Source organism: Pleurodeles waltl, chromosome 5 (assembly GCF_031143425.1).
Source record: "Pleurodeles waltl isolate 20211129_DDA chromosome 5, aPleWal1.hap1.20221129, whole genome shotgun sequence".
NCBI lineage: Eukaryota > Metazoa > Chordata > Amphibia > Caudata > Salamandridae > Pleurodeles > Pleurodeles waltl.
The window spans coordinates 589879457-589901010 of NC_090444.1; the positions used below are offsets into that span (position 1 = coordinate 589879457).

At 46.6% G+C, this 21554-nt stretch overlaps 1 protein-coding gene across 8 annotated transcripts in view; it reads left to right on the top strand.

Annotated features, from left to right (window-relative positions):
• Window positions 1-21554, top strand: part of CHRM3 (cholinergic receptor muscarinic 3) — a 3010830-nt gene that overhangs the window by 1255571 nt on the left and 1733705 nt on the right. For all 8 annotated transcript variants that reach the window (XM_069234407.1, XM_069234404.1, XM_069234410.1 and 5 more), the window contains one exon: window positions 10700-10744. The gene's annotated coding sequence lies outside the window, so the exon portion shown is untranslated. The remainder of the gene's footprint in view (window positions 1-10699; window positions 10745-21554) is intronic.

Genomic DNA, 21554 nt, shown 5'->3' on the forward strand with positions numbered 1-21554 from the left:
CAGTTGCCTGGGAGTCCTCCCTGCAGTGTTGGTTCTCTGGATCTCGAGCCAGGGGCGTCGGGTGCAGAGTGTGAAGTCTCACGCTTCCGGCAAGAAAGTTGCAAAGTTGTTGCTGTTTTTGAACAGTGCCGCTGTTTACAGGAGTTTCTTGGTCCTTTGGGTTCAGGGCAGTCCTCTGAGGCTTCAGAGGTTGCTGGTCCCTGTCAGATGCGTCACTGTGCAGGTTCTTTGAGTCTGGAGACAGGCCAGTAGGGCTGGGGCCAAAGCAGTTGTCGTCTCCGTCGTTTCTGCAGGGCTTTCAGGTCAGGAGTCCTTTTCTTTTTTTTTTTTAATCCATATTTTATTGTGATTTTAAATTTTCATTTGCATACAGACAATAGAAAATTGTTCAATACCTCTCACAAAATTACAAATAGCAGATAAGTTGTGTTGCATCTGTAGATAACGGTTCTAAATGGTCATACAAAATAAATTCCTAAATTAGTACTAAACATTAACCTCCCCCCCTATGTCCCACCCCTGATCCCTTTCCTTAGTGAGCTCTGTGGCTTGCTATAAATCTTTTTGCGGAGCTGCACGTATCATGACAGTCCAAGGACAGGTATCTGAGGCTAAGAGTAGTGCGCTAGTTCTTATTCTACACTATCGATCCCATATATCAAGTCCTGGGTAGAAACACTCACAGCTATAAGTTCCTGTTTCGTATAGGCCTCTTGGCCCGTGAGACCATTAGGGGGGTGATCAAGTCTGGGTTTCGGCTTTAAGGGTTTCAAGTAGCATCTCCCAGCCCTCTGCAACTTCTGGGGATCTGATTCTTCTCTTTGCTTCTCTATGGAGAATAGTCCCCTCGCTACCTGCCCACTTGGATAATGCACTTTTCCATTGGGACGTTCTAGGTCCACTTGGGTTTTTCCAAGATGTCGCGATCTCTCGCCTAGCTAAAGAAAGGGCCAAGTCTTGAAATCTGTCAGAGACCTTATTTTTAGCAGAATGCGGAAACCAGTTCAAAAGGCAGTGACCCATAGTACGGGGGATTTCTCTTTCCGTGAGCCATGTCAGGGTTTGGTGCACCTCTGTCCAGAATATTTCTAGCCGGGGACAGTCCCAGAACATGTGTTTGAATTCAGCCCCCACCGAGCCACATCGCGGGCAACACTCGGTCACCTTCCCAAAGTATTTGTTGATGCGTGTGGGTGTCAGGTATGCTTGGTGGAGCACATAAAAATTTATGAGCCTGAATCTGGCATTTCGTGTCGCTTTAGGAAGACCCTTCAGGATACGCCCCCATTCCTCTTCGGGGATATCTTGGTTCAGATCTTTCTCCCAAGTTTGTTTAAGGAGGGTCAGGGGGACCGTTCTGTCTGCCCGCATTAGGCCGTAAAGGGTTGAAACTGCTTTATGTTTGCCAGTTGCGGAAGCCAGATAAGAGCATGCAGCCTGTGTTGGAGGTTCCCCCCCCCTCCCCCGCCAATGCCTACGAATACTGGGTACTAGTGCCCCATGCACTAAAAAGTGCCCCCCTGGCAGTCCAAATTCCGCCCTGAGGGCCTCAAAGGACAACAATGTGCCGTCCTTGAATATTGCACCCACCGTAAGGATCCCAGCCTCCACCCAGGTCTTAAATTCATTCCAAGTACCTCGGTGCGGTAGGGCCCATAGAGATAAAAGGGGCAGTTCTGGAGAGTAGGGAGTCCCCACTTTGATTTTACGCAAGAAAGCCTTCCAGCACTGAGTCAGGATTTTTAATTCAGGAGAGTCTTGTTTCCCATCCCCAGAGGTTCTTAATAAGACCTCGAACAGTCTGGGCCCCGGCGGTGTGAACGCCTTCACACTCGATCCCGATTCCACTCTGCTCGACATCCATTGCGCCAACCATTGGAGTTGAGCCGCCAAGTAGTAGGTTTCTAAATCTGGGACCGCAGACCACTGTCTGTGGATTGTCTTTGAAGTTTAATTAGGGCTACCCTCCTCCGTCCTTCGCCCCATATAAATGATACTACCATTGTTTCTAAATCTTTAGAGATGGCTCTAGGAATCCAAATTGGCAACACTGTGAAGTGGTATAGTAGTCGTGGGAGCACGATTATTTTGAGGACTGCTATTCTCCCGGCCACTGATAATGGTAAGGTCTGCCAAAAGGACAAAAAGGACTTTATAGAACGTATGGAGCCACCAATGTTGCCCTCTAGGATGTCTTGTGAATCATGGTAAATTTTTACTCCCAGATAAGGGAGCCCATTCCAGATCCATCTGACCAGGTCCAGCGGAAACAATCCAGTTTTGTCCCAGTTTACCTTCAGACCCGAGCATCCCTCAAACCGAGATAACATTTGTTGCGCCCGGGGCAGATCTCTCTGGACATCTTCCAGAAATATTAAAAGGTCGTCTGAGTAAAGGGCTATTCGATGTCTCTCGCCTCCTGCTAGTATTCCCGGACCCCCCACTCCCGCTCTAGCCGCAGCTGCTAACGGATCCATTGCCAAGGCAAATAAAAGCGGAGACAAAGGGCAGCCCTTCCTGGTACCCCCCTCAACCATGTAGCTTCTGGATATTATCTGTCCCGTGCGTACTCTGGCAGTGGGCTTGGTATATAAGAGTTTCACCCAGGAGATATATTCAGTCCTAGTTTAAGTCGGGCCTTCACAGTGTAGAGGAACTCCCAGTCCAGGCTGTCAAAAGCTTTCTCTATATCTACCGCCAGGACACCAGTGGGAGAGGCCTTGGATGACTGTTCTCGCATGATGGCTAGCAGTCTGCAGATGTTGCCAGTGGTGTTTCACCCAGGAATGAAGCCTGCCTGATCTGGGTGTATCAGTGTGGTCATAAGTGGGAGTAGCCTGGTTGCTAAAATCTTACTGAGGATTTTGTATTCAAGGTTTAACATGGACAATGGTCTATAGGCCCCCACTTCTGTAGGGTTTTTACCGGGTTTGAGGAGAGGGATTATGACCGCTTCCCAGGCTGTTGCGGGTAATTCACCCCGTTCTTTGGCAGTTTTGTATAGGCTTTCTAATCACGGCGAGGGTATGTCTACGTAAGTAGCGTAAAATTCAATAGGTAGTCCGTCTGTCCCTGGGGTTTTCCCTCTAGCCAGGCTTTTTATGGCCTCCCTGATTTCTGGCTGTGTGATGGGCCCTTCCAGTTGCTCAGGGACCCCAGGTAAATGTGAACCCAATTGCAGCCCGGTTAGGTAACCCTCGGCAACCTCCCTGACATGATCAATTCTACTCTTATATAGGCGTTCGTAAAAGGTTGTGAAATGTGAGTTGATTTGTTCTTGCCCGTATATGTGAACCCCCTGCACAGTGGTTAAGTCCATTATGACTGGGGACCTGAGGGATTGTGATACGACCCATCCAAGTAGTCGGCCCGCTTTGTCTCTCTCTCCATGTACACGAGTGAGGTAGTTTCTATAATCAAAGCACCGGAGGCGTTCTATACAATCTGCCACTTCCGCTCTAAGCTCCAATATAGAGTTCTGTAGATGTGGGTTCCCGGGTCTGTTTCTCTCGGCTACCCGTAGCTTGTCCTCAACCCGTTCTGTGTCCCTCGGGAGAACCCTACGCACCCCCACCGCCGCCGCTATACACCTCCCCCTTATTACCGGTTTAAAGGCATCCCATTCATTAAAGGGTTTAACAGCGGATGCATCGTTATCTTAAAAAAACTGAGTTATATGGTGCTGCAACTCTTCACGGAAGAGCAAGTTTTCTAGAATTTTGGGTTTGAGCCTCCAAGTAGGGATGCTGGGGACCGGGGAACCCCACCTCAATGACAATAAAAGGGGGTAGTGGTCAGAAAGTGTGCGGTCAGATATTCTGATTTGTGTACCTGGGGGTATACATCTGGGGTGCAGAGGAATGTATCTAATCTAACATTGCAACTCATGTAAATGAGAAAAGAAAGAGTAGTCTCTTTCGTCTGGATGTAATCTGCACAAGGCATCAATCAGCCCCTAGTTCTTTTGCCAGGTCGAGAACTGCTGAGCCACTCTCACTAAGGGAGAATCATGTAGTGGCGGGTGCGATCTGTCCATAACAGGGTCTCCCACACAGTTGAAGTCACCCCCCAGCACCACTGAGGTTTTCAAATATGGGGCCAATAAACCAGACATGCGTGTAAAGACCTCTCCCTGATACGTGTTGGACGCATACACATTAATCAACGCCAGGTCTCTGCCCTCCAACCTGCCCCGAACCGCCACAAATCGGCCCTCTGGGTCTATGAGGCTATCCAACATCTGGAAGGGGACCCTGGCCCGGATCCAAACTAGAGTTCCCCTCGCGAAAGCAGAATAAGAGGTGTAGTATGCCTGCACTCTCCATTGCTTTTGAAGTGCTTTTCCCTCTGCCTGGGTCAAGTGCGTTTCTTGGAGCATTGCTATCTGAATTCACCTTCGCTGTAAATATGAAAAAATCTTATATCTTTTGGCCATCGTATGCATGCCCCTTATATTCCATGTGAGGTACTTATAAGAGTTTAGCATTACCATTCAGGAATTTCCCCCCCATCTTGGTTAGATACCACTTTGCCTATACCAGCACACACTCCGCCCAATTTAGTAGTCTCACATGTCAGCTCCATTTTCCTTATTAATTCTTTTAGAGGCTCATTTATCCCCGCACCTGAAACCCAACAGATAACAACCCAACTCCCCATCCCCAGGACAAAAGTAGGAACGTCTCTCGCCCAAACTAAAGGAAATTTAACCAGTTTATCAAAGTAGGGGGGTGCTCTTATCTCGAACTAAAACTGTACCGTAACACCGTCTCCCCGTCTCATGGGAGAATTGTACACGGGGATGACATAGTCCCTGTTCTCCTGCAAGCTCAGCCGATCTCATGTCGCAGGGCTAGGTGGCGGACTTGGTGCAGATCGCTATGGTCGCTGTAGTCGCGGCAGTTCCCCATTCCTGAGCTTGATTTTTCCCCTGTGAGGGGGGCCGGTAGGGATTCTTTCAGATGATACAGTCTGAAGTGCCAGGTGTCACGTCAGGGCCAATCTTGTCCGACAAGTGTGAAAGCTCTGATTCCTGTTTGGACTCCGATTGTTCTAATTCTTCTTGGGTCTGTCTATAGGAGCCAGGGTCAGAGCCATTCAGGGAAGCAGCCGCTTCCATCGCTTTTTGTCTCTCTTTCAGCATTTCCACAGGAGATGGGCTACCCATTCTGCCGGTTTTACTGTGTCTGTTTTTCCTCTTTCGTTCCAGACGGGAGATCTCAGATCTGTGTGCTCCTTCCTCCTGGGTCTGCATGTCGATCCATTGCCAGGTCTCTTGTGCCGTACTGAAGAATTCTATGCCAGTTTTGGTCACCACTCTCAATTTGGCAGGGAACATCATTCCATATTGGATCCCCATTTTGAGGAGTCTTTGTTTGGCATCCCTAAAGGAAGCTCTCTGCTTCTGTACTTCTTTGGAGAAGTCTGGGAAGATATGGACCACATGGTTGTCCAGCGTTCTGTCTCCTCTCTTCCTGCTTTGGCTGAGCAAATAGTCTCTATCCCTATAATAAAGTAGTTTAGCTATTATTGGTCTCGGGGGAGCCCCTGGAGGGGGGGCGAGCCGGGACCCTGTGCGCTCTTTCAATTGCAAAGAAGGGAGACAATCCATCCTCGGCCACATCCTCCCTCAGCCAGCGCTCAAGAAACTCCACCAGGTTGGATTTTTCAGTTCGTTCGGGTAGTCCAATCACTCGGATATTATTTCATCGTGATCTGTTTTCCGCGTCTTCTGCTCGCAGTTCTAACTCTCAAATCAGTTTTTCCATTTGTTGTGTCATCTTGGTATTGTCTTTAATTACAGGTCGCAGTTCCTCCAACTGCTTGTCCGTGGAAGTCACTTTTTCAGCCAGACGGCGGTGGTCGTCTCTGAGCACCGTAAGGTCAGTAGCCAGAACGTCGATCTTTCCTTCCAGTGCTACCCGGGAGGCCGATATGGCCAGTAGTACATCCTGAAGGCTAGGATCCCCTCTCATCTCTTCGGGTGGGGTCCATGGTATCTCCCAGATCGGTCATCTCTCTCGGGGAAGGTCCATTCCTAAGTTCAGTGTCCCTTCTCCGGCCCGTTTTGCCCATCTTGTGTGTCATTCAGCGTGTTCACCGTGGGTAACTCTGTCTCTGTTCACTGGGATCCACTTGTGCAATAGGTCAGGATGAGCTGCAGAGGGGCCTATCCCTCTCCCCTCAACAAATCTCTCCTCTCCGAGTCAACAGCAGGGCCCACAAACCGAACCCCGGGTCCCTTCGCCACCCGAGGTATCTGTGCTCCACTCCCAGCGTCGTTCAGCTCTGACAGGGCCCTCGGACAGCTCGGCTCCAGCTCCCCCCCTATCTCCAGAGGGGTATCGCCATCAGCGGGAAAAAGGAGAGAGGGGTGACCCCGCTCCTATAAGCATAAATTAATGGGTGAGGCCTTTACAGTGAAGAGAACCACTCTGGGGCCCCCAGGGGGTCGAGGACGGGTGAGGACTCCCCCATCAGGACGTCGCTGTGCAGGTATGGCTTCCCCTGGGGCCCCGACTGTCCTACGACCCCACGCAGCCTCCCGGAGCCGATTCCTCACTCCCGACAGTCCCAGGGCCCCTCACCTCGGCGTCAGGAAGGAGAAGCGCACCCACGTGTCTCCAGACGGCGATTATATTGCTTTCAGGGCAGCAGCCGCTACCCTCGATTTTTCGCGGCTCCGAGCCGCCCAGTCCTGGCACTTCCGACTCGGGCCGCGGGCCGGGAAACTGCCGGTGGCACGATCGCTCGTCTTTACACACCTTACTCCGGGCCCCCAATGGGGCCAGAGATGGGCGAGGACTCCCCCATCTGGATGCCGCCGATCAGCTAAGGTTCCCCCCGGGGCTCTGGTCGTTCTGCGGTCCCCACACAGCTTTCCGGAGCTGACTCCTCACCTCCGATGGCCCCAGGCCTCACCACCTCAGCGTCAGGCGGGAGAGGTGCCCCCGGGCGCTTCCAGGTGGCGTCTATGCTGAGTTTAAGATGGCAGCCGCCATCTTGGATTTTTCACGGCTCCGAGCCACCCAGTTCAGCCGCCTCTGGCACGGTCGCAGGCTTCAAACCCGCCAGCGGCCCGATCACTCGACCTTGCGCACCCTCAGCCCCACTTATGGCTGGGTTGTGGGGCTTCTGAAGGACAGGATTCCCCGAGACGGGGAGACGAGGACGGGAGCCTCACGGAGAGGCTTCTACCGTCATGGCGTCCGGTCACACCCCCCGTCAGCAGTCCTTCTTCTTGTTGTAGGTTGCAGGAATCTGATTTCCTGGGTTCTGGGTCGCACCTAAATACTAGATTTAGGGGTGTATTTAGGTCAGGAGGGCAGTAGCCAATGGCTACTGTCCTGGAGGGTGGCTACACCCTCTTTGTGCCTCCTCCCTGATGGGAGGGGGGCACATCCCTAATCCTATTGGGAGAATCCTCCAATCTCAAGATGGAGGATTTCTAAAGGCAGGGGTCACCTCAGCTCAGGGCAACTTAGGGGCAGTCCTGACTGGTGGGTAAGCCTTTGAGGCTCACCGCCAGGTGTTACAGTTCCTGCAGGGGGAGGTGAGAAGCATCTCCACCCAGTACAGGCTTTGTTCCTGGCCACAGAGTGACAAAGGCACTCTCCCCATGTAGCCAGAAATTCGTCTGGTTGTGACAGGCTGGCAGAAACTGGTCAGCCCAGCACTAGGAGTCGGACTGGTATTCAGGTGGCATCTCTTAGATGCCCTCTGGGTGGATTTTACAATAAATGCCACACTGGTATCAGTGTACATTTATTGTACTGAGACGTTTGATACCAAACTTCCCAGATTTCAGTGTTGCCATTATGGAACTGTGGAGTTTGTGTTTGACAAACTCCCAGACCATATACTCTTTATGGCTACCCTGCACTTACAATGTCTAAGGTTTTGCTTAGACACTGTAGGGGCATAGTGCTCTTGCAGATATGCCCTTACCCGTGGTATAGTGCACACTGCCTTAGGGCTGTAAGGCCTGCTAGAGGGGTGACTTACCTATGCTACAGGAAGTGTGAGGTGGGCATGGCACTCTGAAGGGAGTGCCATGTTGACTTAGTCATTTTCTCCCCACCAGCACACACAAGCTGTGAGGCAGTGTGCATGTGTTGAGTGAGGGGTCCCCAGGGTGGCGTAATACATGCTGCTGCCCTTAGAGACCTTCCCTGGCATCAGGGCCATTGGTACTAGGGGAATCATTTATAAGGGACTTATCTGGGTGCCAGGGCTGTGCCAATTGGGGGCCAAAGGTACAGTTTAGGGAAAGTACACTGGTGCTGGGGCCTGGTTAGCAGGGTCCCAGCACACTTTCAATCATAACTGGCATAAAAAAAGGCAAAAAGTCAGGGGATAACCATGCCAAGGAGGCATTTCTTTACACCTAGGCACTAAATCATGTTATGTGTCTTTAAATGGACTAGAAGAAGGGGAACTTGAGGTCCCCAAAATATTAAACTGCAAAGCAGCCAGTTGGGTTGTAGGTCAAAGAGGAGAAGCTTTGCAAGACTTCTATTTTTGGCCAGGACTGGGGGCTAAGGTCTGCCAGTCTCCCAGATGGATGAAAGGACATCGCCCAGGGAAATCTTTGATCATCTGCCTGAGAGACTGGAGCACCAATGTATGTTTGCTAACCAAGACAAGTGTGCCCTGTGAGGAAGAGGAGAGCACTTGGAAGGAGCATGGTGCAGAAGGGGTTCCTAGTGGTTGGATCCCCTTAGAGAGGAAGCAGCTATTGCAATTATTGTTCTGCCTCAGACTCAATTCAGCTACCCCAGATGCCAGAGGAGGCAGCCGTGAAGTTAGCCATTGCTGTTCTAATCAGGCCATCGCCCATCTGCACGTTAAATTCAGTGACCCCGTATGCCAGAGGTGACCACCATGAATCGTGCATTACTGTTGGGGTGACCAGGCTGTAGTCTGTGTGTGGAGTGAAGTGGGTGACCACGTGCACCACAGGGGGCCACTGTGAATAGCGTTTTACTGCCATGGCTGTCTGGCAGTAGCCCATGTGCGGAGTAAAGTCAGCAACCCCGTATGGCAGAGGGGGCCGCTGTGAAGAGTGCATAACTGTTGTGCTGATCTGGCCGTACCCCGTGTGCCAAGTAAGTTACACAGTATATCTGGGAGGGGGGGACGCCATGAAGAGCAAGGGTCATCATCTTGTTTTGCTGATGCACAGAGGAAATACTGTCATGGTGACCTGAGAGTGCACAAGCGCCGACTCATGCATCAGAACATTTGTCCCCCTTCCTGTGAAAGGCAACAGAGGAACTTTCTTCATTGGAGTTCACACCACAGATGTTCGGCCACTCCCCTGCAAAGCCTCTGGGCATGGAGCACTCCTGGGTACTCAAGTACAGCAACCTAGGTGGGAGCGGGTAAGACTGATCACAGGACCAGAACACCAAGAAGACCTTGTTCTGCGTCATAGCACCATGGGCGCAGGAACACTTTTGACTTGAAAAGGGTTAGAGTGAAACACCTAAGAAACGGACCTCCAGTGGGGCCTAACCTGAATGTCATCTGTTGTGAATGGGGAATAAATATGATATATATAGAGAGAAGTAGGAGTCAGGGACCTGCCTATCTAACACTAGATTACAGACCTCAGGAGGACAGTGTATATTATTTGTGTATGTCTTATTTTACTTTGTGCTTGTATATAAATGCTCACTTTTTCATAAAAGCAAATACTCAACAGGACAATCATTTGTTGCTGTTATTGAAAGTATTTTGAGTTTTGAGTTTGTGTTCTCCCCCTGCATCTACCTCACACCTGAGAAGCCTTGAACTGCTCAACCCACGTTATTACTGAGATGAAAGTGCTAAAGGGGTACTTGGCCCAGTTTCTCAGGATCCATAGTAGGTCATATCCTAGAGTATCATGAGTAAAAGGCCTCACCCTGTACAGTTGGGCCTAGTAGCTCTTGCTTGCCCCGTGATCCTCTGACAGGGGTAATGGCACCTGAAGTTCCACAAATCCTTGCACAGATTCTCCAATCTCTTGTATGGGTACCACTACCCACAAACACTTCAATACTATACAACCCACAGCTGTATCTTTGGTATTACGATAATTCATTTAAAAGCTCAAAACAGAACACATGGTCCCACCTTTGAACTGGTCACTGTTTGCTGCAGTCCTTTAGAAAAAGACATATGTACTAATGGCGTTAATATTACATGACTAGCACAAAATGCACACATTTTAATTGACACATGTGCATTTTGTTGAGAATCTACCCCTCTCTGCACTCTCTCATTCCCATTATGTGAAACTCTAGAATTGCACAACAGATGATATTTCTGTGCATCTGAATGTTTGTAACACAAATAAAGGCAAACCATTAGAAAACTGTCTGAGGTTCCTGTTATCATATTGCATTGAATACATGTGTGCCAATGCTATATTGCACTGTTGTTTCTGGATAACTCAAATTACAATTTTTCACAGATTTAACATATCATCAGGGTCAAAATACCAGTGTCATTTTGCTTTGATCAGACAATGCAAGTGTTGCATTGTTACACTTTTTGGGTAAAGGACGGTGAAAATATGCACCAGTGCAATCTCTGAAATAAGGAACTGTTAGTTTCAAACTGATGTAATTTAACTATACTCAGTAGCTAACAAATCTGTTTTTATCCCTGCCCTGAGTCATACCTAATTGTGCTGTTTATCTTTTCTTCACAGGTTTTATCGCTCACCTGCAAACTGGTAACTGAAATCCTCTATCAGGTAAGATTTTCTTCACCTGTAAATGCATTGTTTCAGACTATTTACTTATATACACAACTGACCATTACAAAATGAGTCAACATTGTGAAGTTTGTCAAGAGTTAGAATAATGAATTCTTTTTATAATTTTTATGTCGCAGATAAGTGTGAGTGACACACTTTTGACTAAATATTGTGTGTAATTTGTGGACTTCACATGATACAATATTTGTTTACTCTGTCTAAGTTTACCTGTGAAAGAAACAGTGGATCCTGTTCAACACCCCTTTTGGCTTATGCAGGAGAATGGCAAATTTCTAAAAGTGTAACATTTAAAATAGTAATATAAAATCTAACTTGACTATTTAGTAGGATTTAAAATACTGTTAAAATGAGTCTTAAGTGAAATGCTAATTTAGCGCAAACAGCGACCCACACAGGCTTTCCCAGTGCTTTATGCATCAGAAGGGGTAACCCTGGCTCAGGTGATTAAAACATCCATGTCTGTAGTTGTCTGCGAAATATGGGCAGTAAAGTGCAAGATGTCAGATGTTCTAGCAGAGAGTTCCACAACTTAGGGCAAATTAACATAAAAGGGCAGCTTCCCATGCTAGTGAGATTAATCTTAGGGATAGTGGTTGTTGGAGTGCATGGTGGGGGCAATCCCTCTCTTGGCTTTGAAGACGTACCACAAAGTGTTGAATTGGACATGTTTTTCAACCTCTAGCCAATGACGAGAAAAACTAAGGCTTGTTTTAGAAGTCAGTAGATCAACCTATCAGCTGATTCTGCACCATCCTCAAACATCTCATGGAGGCTTTGTCAGCCCCCAGGTATAGGATGTTACCATAGTCCAGGCAAAATAGAATAAGGGCCTGGATGACAGTTCTTCGGGCAGATAATGTAAGCATCCAGATGAAGTTCTATAGCCATTCCAGAGTGGCAAAGCAGATTCCAGATGCCTTTGCTACCTGCAGCTTCATGGTGAGCTTATTGTCTACCAATATGCTGAAATTCTTGACTTTGGAAACAGGGATTGGGAGCTCACCGAGCCCTGCTAGCCAGACAGGAATTCAAAAACATAGACCTATGGTTCTAGGTGGATGATAATGAAAACATGACTTGCTTTCATCAGCATAGGCAAAAAGAGTAAGATCATGATGCTCTACCAACTCAGGCCATGGGGTGCACATAGATATTGAAAAGTGCTGGGCTTAGAGCTGAACCATGGGCAACTCCAGAGGTCAAGGCATGGAGCCTGGATGAAACAGAGCCTGGTGAAACCTGAAATGTACGACCCTTCAGGAAGGAAGATAACCAAGCCAAAGCCTTACGCTGGATCCCCAACTGTGTCACTCCCCCTATAAGCGTGTCATGGGGCACAGTATCGAAGGCAGCACAGAGATCATGTGAAATCAGTGCTGCCATCTCACTCTTGTCTAAGAGCTGCCTAAGATGTTCTGTAACTCTCAATTGGGTGGACTTGATACTGTGGCCTGCTCTGAACCCTGATTGGGAGTCATGTAAAAAAGTGTGAGATGCCACAAAAGCAGAGAGTTGTCCACAGATATGCCTTTCTAGAATTTAAGACAGAATGAGGAGCAGAGAAATGGGTCTATAATTAGAACAATTACCTGGATCCTAGTTGGGTTTCTTCAGAAGAGGAAGTACTGTGGCATGCTTCCATTCCTGAGAAATAGAGCCCTCCTGCAAAGAACAAGTGAGGATTTTTACCAGGGGAAGCATGATGCCTACATCTAGAAGACAGAGCTTGGCAGGGGGTAAGGGGTCCTTAGGAGAACGAGATCTCAAAGCTTGTGTCAAAGACACAAATGAAGACAGGTCCAGAGTATCCCACCAGTCCGGTGTCTGGTGAAGCCGAACTATCAAAATCAGCAAGCAGCAGAGCAATATCAGTCTGAGGAGGGTCTCAACTTCCTTTCAGCAGAGATTGCTCAATATATCCGACACTTTATTCACGAAAAAAGCCCCTATTCCTCACATTGAGCCTGAGATAGTAGAGCTGCAGGAGCTGTCCTGCTGGGGTCTGGAAGTACACTGACTATTCTGAAAAGTGTTTTGGGGCAATTATGGGCCAAAGTTATCTGATAAGAAAATAAGGTGGTGCAGGCCTTCTTCAGCATTTCTGGTAGTGCTTTAGTGCAGATTTATATTTAAACTTAGCAGTATCATTATAGCATCATTTTTCTAGCTTTGCCCAAACTGAAATGAAAACATGTAAGTTGTTACAGTGTAACCTGGTGTTCTCCTATTGGAGAACCAGCCTTGCTACAGTGAAAAGTGATTTGGGAGGTTGTTGACTGTCATCACATTAAAAACATTAAAAATGCTTACCATGGTTAAATACCATGCACCCTGCCCTACTGGCATTTCGGGCCTACATTATAAGTGACTTCTAAGCATTAAAAAGAAAGTTTAGGCCTGGCAAAAGGTTTATTGTGCCTGGTCGAAATGGCAGTTTCAAATGGCACTACAGGATGCACTGGCAGGCCTGCAGACATTTTTTAGGTACTACATTAGAGGTGGCATAATTGCTGCAGGCTATTAGTAGCATTTAAATGTAAAGGCCCTGGGTACACGTACTGCTATATACTAGGGACTTATAGGTAAATTAAATGTTCCAAATAGGTATATACTAATGTTACCTGCTGTAAAAGGGAGAGTATTCACACTTTACCACTTTTTAGCAGGTGTGAAGTGTGCAGAGTGCTATGTCCAACACAGAAAATGGAATCAGAAAAAAGAAGGCAAATGTCTGGGTAAATGCCATGAAAAAGATGGTCATCTTCAACACTCCATTGCTGAAAATTAGATTTTTTCACACCTCATTTGTAACAGAAATTGTTAGACCTGACAGCCTTAGGGTGGTCGCCCCTAATGTTTTGCCTGACTCCCTCCACTTTTTGGACACTGTTTTTGCTGGTTTTAGGACTGCGCACTGTACCATTGCTAACCAGTGCTAAAGTGCATATGCTCTCTCCCTTAAAACATGGTGACATTGGTTAATACCCAATTGGCTTATTTTATCTACTTGTAAGACCCCAGTAAAGTGCACTACATGTGCCCAGGGCCTGGAGATCAAATGCTACATTAACAACTCGGCAGTAAGCAGCAGAGGACTCCCTGTCTCAAGTGCCCCGTGTGATTGGAGGGGGCGGAGCCACAAGACGAGCGCTTTTAGCACAGCTCAGCGTCCCGCAGCGCGGGATTATCAACTCGGCAGTGAGCAGCAGGGGACTCCCTGTCCCAAGTGCCCCGTGTGATTGGAGGGGGTGGAGCCACAAGACGAGTGCTTTTAGCGCAGCTCAGCATCCTGCAGCGCCCATGCCCGTCTGAGACTGTGTGAGACTCGGCTGGGCCATCCCCCTTGGCTTTAAGGTAGGAACGTTGGGGGGGTTCCCGTTTGATATTTGAACTAGTGTAAGACGACATAGTTTTGGAATGGGGAAGCGTAAGGCGAAAGGAAGCCCTGTAGTGGGCCTAGTGCAACCCAAACTTCTGAAGCTGCATCAATCATCATATGCCTTCTCAAATTGTGCATCTAACGAGATTGATACCCTGATAGAAGAGGTTGAATCTATATTGAATGAAAAAGAGAGAAGCTTCCACGGAAAGGGTTGAAAACCGGAACTCTTGTTCCCTTTTTGACTACAAATCCCCCTTCCAGAGGAAATGTCCCTTCAAATGAAGACCCTTCGCTCGTCCTTATATCCCAACCTGATGGTCCAAATACAGAATCTATGGGACGGTGCACAGTGCAATTGATTTCAGGTGACCCCTTGCCAGATACTGTGACTGTACATAATGTCCCACGTTCAAATCGTTTCCTGCCATTGGACCTGCAAGCCCAAACATGTGAGCAAGGGGGTCTTCATTCAAATTCCTGATCCCCAGAACACCTACCTTCTATGGTTCCCTCTCAGGGGGAGGTGGTCTCTCTCATACTGGGATTACAAGAAGAGGTGAGGGAACTAAAGCACTAGCAGAAGTATAAAACATCTTGCGCTCAGCTAGCCCAACGGGGGTCACTGTATCTGCACAAAAAGAAGAACCTCCGACTACTAATATCCCTTCCTCTTTGCAACCAGGAACTGGAGTGAATGCACCTGCCTTTAGATCCTTTTCTTGGCAAGGATATGATACAAGAGTCTCCCCAGATAAGCCCTATGGCCCACAGTGTTCTAAGGACCATTTAAATTTTTTGCCCGGGCAACGACCCCATGTAAAAATGATGTGGGACTCTATGGTTACTCAAACATCTTGTATCCATCCTAGTGAAACTCATTCTCTCTATATGTGTAAGGTACCCTCTTTACACCCAAAGTCACGTGAAGATAATTCATCCCTGATAAACAAGGTTGTACATTGGTTAAGACACACTAGACAATGTGGCTCTATTATTTTTTTAGACATAATCTCGGCTAAACGTTTTACTGAAAAGGCAGACCAATGGGACTTTATTAAGTTAACGTTAGCCACTCCAAGCCTGGTAACAGGATTGCTATCGATGGAAGATCACCATCCTATGCAAAACGGGTCAAGTATTTGTCTTGGTAGCACGTGTCCTGAGAATAACGTTTTGCAGAACCCTATGCCTCCTTGCGTAAATACTAGCTCTCATACGGTGGGAGGTGGCTTACCAGTAAAGTCCCAAAATCAGATATACGAGTCTATGGGAGGGCGCCTATCAGACGAGTCACAAACCAAGAAATATGTTTGTGTGGAAAGGAGGTCTAGTCCATGTGCCCTAGGCCTAACAGGTGCCGCTTCACATACAGATTGACTGCCATTTTCTAAAGATAGTAACTCACCCATTTCTAAAATCAATATAAATGTAGCCTGAGATGTGAACCTAGACCCTTCCTTCCAGAAGAGTTTGGCTTTGTCACTCAAAGATATTACATTTAAATCACAACTTACACAGAGTCATGTTGGAGTGGGTCCATCTGGGCTCTCTCAAAAGAGCCCAAGGGCCCATGAGATATTAACATCAACATTTTAACATGGAATATGGCGGGAATTAGAAATAAAACTGATGATGTTGACTGGGGGATGTATGTAGATACATTTAGTATATGTCTGTTTCAGGAAACTTGGGCTACATCAAATATATACAGACAGGGGTTTGGTCTTTTTGTAAGGTAGCTAGGCGGTCCTCTGCTGATAGAGCAGCTGGAGGGCTTATCACTTGGATAAGAATATCAGAGGTGGGAAAAGTTAAAGAAGTGCATGTGGAGTCACCTGATATATTACCCTTGTCTATCCAGACAAAGCAAGGCTTACCGCTACTTTGTAATAATGTCTTTAACAGGCCAGACCAGTCAAATAAAACATCCCAAACCATCCAGACTTTGAATGCCCTTATGCTGGACTATCGTTTGACCCATTATATCATCATCGCTGGCGACTTTAATGTGTCTCTGGAACCTAACTCTGCATTATCAGAAATCACACAGGTAGAGGATGTGATATGGAATATTCCTCCGTATACATCTCTGCAAAAGCAGTCAAAATCCAATGTCAGGGCCCTGCAGGTCATAGATCTCATATTAACTTATGGCCTCTGTCCAGGGAATGGGCGATTTCCATCTGATGTCCCTGCCAAACCCACGTATGTTAGAGGGTCATATAGCAGCACTCTCAATCTTGTACTCATTGATGTAAGACTATGGCATATCATTAAAGATCTCAAGGTGGGGGACCAATATAACAGTGATCATGCCCCCCTTTTGGTAACAAATGACAGACAGCTCTTAACAAAAAAAGGTGCACAACTACATCATGATGTTCCTCTCTCTTTAGAGGTATCTTCTAATAAGCGCACCTTGAAATGGGTTTCATTTAGAAATTCAAACAAACTATAGGAAAAATTCTGCAATTTAATTTCTATTCACCAACTACCCACTAGTTCCTCCCCATGCCCCCCCGAATGAGGTAATGGACCTGCATGAGGGTCTTTTCCTTGCTATGAGAGAGCTATTTATTAGATCTTGTGTTGAAAATAAATGTGTGGAGCAAATCCGCACCACAGGTGGTTTGGTAAGATATGTAAAGACGCTATGAGTAATCTTCTAAGAGCAATAAAACTAAAAGATAGAACTGAGATAATCCATGCTAGGCGTAAATACGCATCTGCAATTAAGACTAGTAAACAACAATGGGAAGAAACATCTTGGCAGGAGCTATTGCTGGCGGCAAGGAACAAAGATTCTCACAGTTTTTGGACCCTGGTCGCCAGAAAGGAGCGCAGCGAACATTCTAGACCTGACTGCCACATCTCCCCTGAACAATGGATAATCCATTTCTCTGAGTTGTATAGCTGTGAACCTGCCTCTCCTCTTGTCTTCGATAATGAACCCATTGAAGAGCTGCCACCTATATCTAGTTTCACCCTGTTCTCTCTTAAGGAAACTGTGATTGCCATTAAGGCCCAAAAATCTGGTAAAGCCCCTGGGTTGGATGGTATACCCGTGGACATGTTTAAATCTGATCTTGTCTACTGGGGTCCCTATATTAACAGGGTGTGAAATGCCGTTCTGGCAAGTGGCATCCACCCTAAAACCTGGAAGGGAGCAATTATTGTACCTATTTATAAAAAAGGCGAGAGGGGCGTACTGGGAAATTATAGACCAATTAGCCTCCTGGATAATTTACAAAAAGAAATTGGTATCAGGTATTGAGCAGACTTAAGGAATGGATGGAAGATAACCAAGTACTGAGCCATTTACTGGCAGGCTTTAGGCAGAAGATTAGCACGGCTGACCAGGCCTTTCGCTTCCTTACGATTAAATGGAAATTGGTGGACCTGGAGGCTAGGAAACTTTATGATGCATTTGTTGATCTTAGGTCTGCCTTCGACCTGGTTCCACGTAGTGCCAGGCCCTTTGTTAAATCTTATTAAAGAGCTGTATTCTGGAAGCTATGCCAGAATTAGATGGGGGACAAAAGGGGAATTAACAGGCAAGATCGCGATACGCAGAGGAGTGAGGCAGGGATGTGTGCTGACCCCTACACTATTTCTATTGTTTATCAACGCCTGTATCCCCCACCTAATGGATTGTGTCAGTGATCCACCCAAAATAGAGGGGGTGAGGATTCCCTGCCTGCTGTTTGCAGACGACACTCTGTTATTATCCCAAACTGCCTTAGGTTTTACCAATCTCCTTGAGACGTTTACGGGTTTTTGTAAAAATCACAGCCTTCCAAAAACAAATATATGGTGTTTGGTGATCTTAAACAAAAAATAAGGAGGAAGATATGTTTGGAAGGAGAGGTTCTGGAAAGAGTAACCGACTTCGACTACTTGGGATTAAGATTGGAGGACACCCATAAATGGCAGGCACATCTATCGAAGTCTGTTGAGTTTAAAACAAAAATCTGGGTGTATTTTAATATATGCTGCCAAATCCCCAAGCTTTGCAATTACTCCTGCGATAGAAATATACAAAGCCCAAGCAAGGGGTGGAGTATTATATGGTGCAGAGCTATGGGGTTACTGTAATCTGAATGATTTGGAGAAAGCCAAAAACATCTTTATGAAAGCGTTATTAAAAATACTGGCAAGTTCCCCTACCCTGCCCATTAGTTGGATCTGAATCTCCACCCTATTTCGCATATTGCTGCCCTAAGGCCATTGATGCACTGGATCAGGATATGGTCCTTGGACATTTATGGCCCATACAGAACTGGGCTTAGTGGCCTGATGAGTACACAAGCCTCAAAGAAAGTTAGGTAGTACAGTTATGTTAGAGAAACCTTTTTCAATCTTGGGTTGGGGGACTTTTGGTCAGACCCCTCTCACCTCCCAAAAAATGCTGCACAGATTCTGAAGGATGCATATTGGTTGAGTGTCCAAGTGAAAAAACTAGCAGAGGTTCCCTCGCTTACTTTAGCTGATTTTTTTTTATCTTTGAAATGTCATTTTGAATTTGAGCATTTTATGGACTTGATTTTATCTCCTTTAGCACGTGCACTTTATATTAGATTTAGGTTGAGACCATTACCACTTTGCTCTTTTACTTGTAAATGGACAATTTCTGTCTCTGACAATGAATTATGTCTGATGGGATGTGGAGCTGTTGAACACACAGCTCACGTTTTATTTTGTTGCCCTGCTTATTTGAAGCAGAGAGCATGTTAGCTTATACCACTGTGCAGATCCATGGGCTCTTGGAGTGGGATATCAGCCCTTAGGATTTTTAAATCAAATGCTTATGGCAATGTGGCATGTGCAGTGGCAACATTTCTGGAGGCAATCTGGCCCATCAGATGTAAATCTGTGAAGCGCCAAGCATGATACACAGTATTATGCTTCTTATGAGCCAGTGATTGTAAACTGAATGCTAATATTTTAGTGAGGACCTGTGAGAATCAGTTTTTAGCTGAGAATATGTGATGTTCTGTGATTCTGCAGGTATAATTTGTAATATTGATTGTTCCAGTCCTAAACGTTTTTATCACATTGTATTGTATTTTTAAATCAGGTTTTTCATCTGGTTGAATTGATAAATGTATTGCTTGTTATTATTAGTTAGAGATTTTATTATTCTCCTTTTCTCTTATTATATTTTTGGATGAATTTATGTAATTGTCTATGTGCTTTTATGGTATTTTCTTCTTACCAAAATAAAGCTACTACTACTACTACTACTACTAGTGGGCCTGCAGCACTGATTGTTCCAACCACACAAGTAGCCTCTTAACCATGCCTCAGGCCTGCCATTGCAATGCCTGTGTGTGCAGTTTCACTGCCACTTTGACTTGGCATTTAAAAGTACTTGCCAAGCCTTAAACTCTCCTTATTTACATGTAGGTCACTCCTAAGGTAGGCCCTAGGTAACCCATAGGGAAGGGTGCTATGTAGATAAAAGGCAGGACATGCACCTGTGCAGTTTATATGTCCTGGTAGTGTAAAACTCCTAAATTCGTTTTTACACTGCTGTGAGGCCTGCTCCTTTCATAGGCTAACATTAGGGCTACCCTCATATACTGTTTGAGTGGTAGATTCTGATCTGAATGGAGTAACAAGGTCATATTTAGTAAGGGCCAGAATGGTAATACAAAATCCTGCTGACTGGTGAAGTTGGATTTAATATTACTATTTTAGAAATGCCACTTTTAGAAAGTGAGCATTTCTCTGCACTTAAATCCTTCTGTGCCTTACAATCCACGTCTGGCTATGTTTAGTTGACAGCTCCCTTGTGCATTCACTCAAACAACCCCAAACACAGGATGCTTAGTCACACTTCACACATCTGCATACTGAATGGGTCTTCCTGGGCTGGGAGGGTGGAGGGCCTGACACTTACATGTCAAAGGACTGTGGCCTGCCCTCACACAAAGGACTGCCACACCCCCCTACTGGGATCCTGGCAGACAGGATGGAACTGAAAGGGGACCTTGTGCACTTCTAAGCCACTCTCTGAACTCTCCCCCACTTCAAAGGCACATTTGGGTATTTAAGCAGGGTCTCTGACCCTACCAACTCAGACACTTCCAGGAGAAGACACTTCCACCCTGAACCAGAACCCGCAACCTGTCAAGAAGAACTGCCTGGCTGCCCAAAGGACTCATCTGGACTGCTTTTCTGAGAAGGACTGCTGCCTTGCTGTTGCCCTACTGCCTTGCTGGTCTATGGCTGTGCTGAGAAGTGCTCTCCAAAGGCTTGGATAGAGCTTGCCACCTGTTCCCTGAAGTCTCAGGACCAAAAAGACTTCATTCCTGCAAAAGAACTCCTTGTGTGGCAAAAATTGATGCGCAGCCTGCAAGAAACAACGCATAGCCTGCATCGTGGTGAGAAAATCACCACACGCCTAATCGGAACAACGCAGCCTTACTTTGCAAGGAGAAGATCGACGCACCACCAGCGTTGCAACCGGAAATTAGACGCATGGCCCACTGGATCGACGCAAAGCTGAGCCGGAACGATGCAGCCCGACTTCCAGAGAGGAATCGACGCAGCGCCTGCCGCTCGGCAGAAATTTCCACGCATCGCCCACTGGATCGACGCAGCCCCTGTGACGTCGTTCTACCCACCCAGGATTTCGATGCATCGTCCCCGGGGCTTCCGAAAACCCCTCAACACGAAGAGGATCCCAGTCTATGCTCCGGAAATCGACGCAAAGCCTGCCATGCGTGAAAACTCAATGATGCATCGTCTGTGTGCGCCAGAAAAATCAACGCACACCTCCCTGTTTTCCACGCATCTCCTCCTCTGTGGTCCCTTACGGAGAATTTGAATGCAAACCTGGTACTTTGTGCCTGCAAGAGACACTTGCTGCTTTTTAAAAGACTAAAGACACTTTATATCATTTTTAGAGTGATATTTCAATGTGTACTTATTGAATCTTGATCGTTTTGACCTGCATCTTACCAGATAAATATTTAATATTTTTCTAAACACTGTGTGGTGTATTTTTATGGTGTTCTACTGTGTTATTGCATGATTTATTTCAGAAATACTTTACACATTGCCTTCTAAGTTAAGCCTGACTGCTCAGTGCCAAGCTACCAGAGGGTGGGCACAGGATAATTTGGATTGTGTGTGACTTACCCTGACTAGAGTGAGGGTCCTTGCTTGGACAGGGGATAACCTGACTGCCAACTAAAGACCCCATTTCTAGCAGACATTGATTAACATGATGTTGGAATTAGGCTTTCCAGGCTCATTATCAAACCTGGACATCATAAATTGAGTAATTGCCCACATAGGCTGAAGGTAGTGGGGGCATCCTGATCACAGCCTTTGCGGATGGTGACTTGTGGTTTTGTCAGCTATGCAGTTCAGCCTCTGTTTAACAGGCCTGTTGTA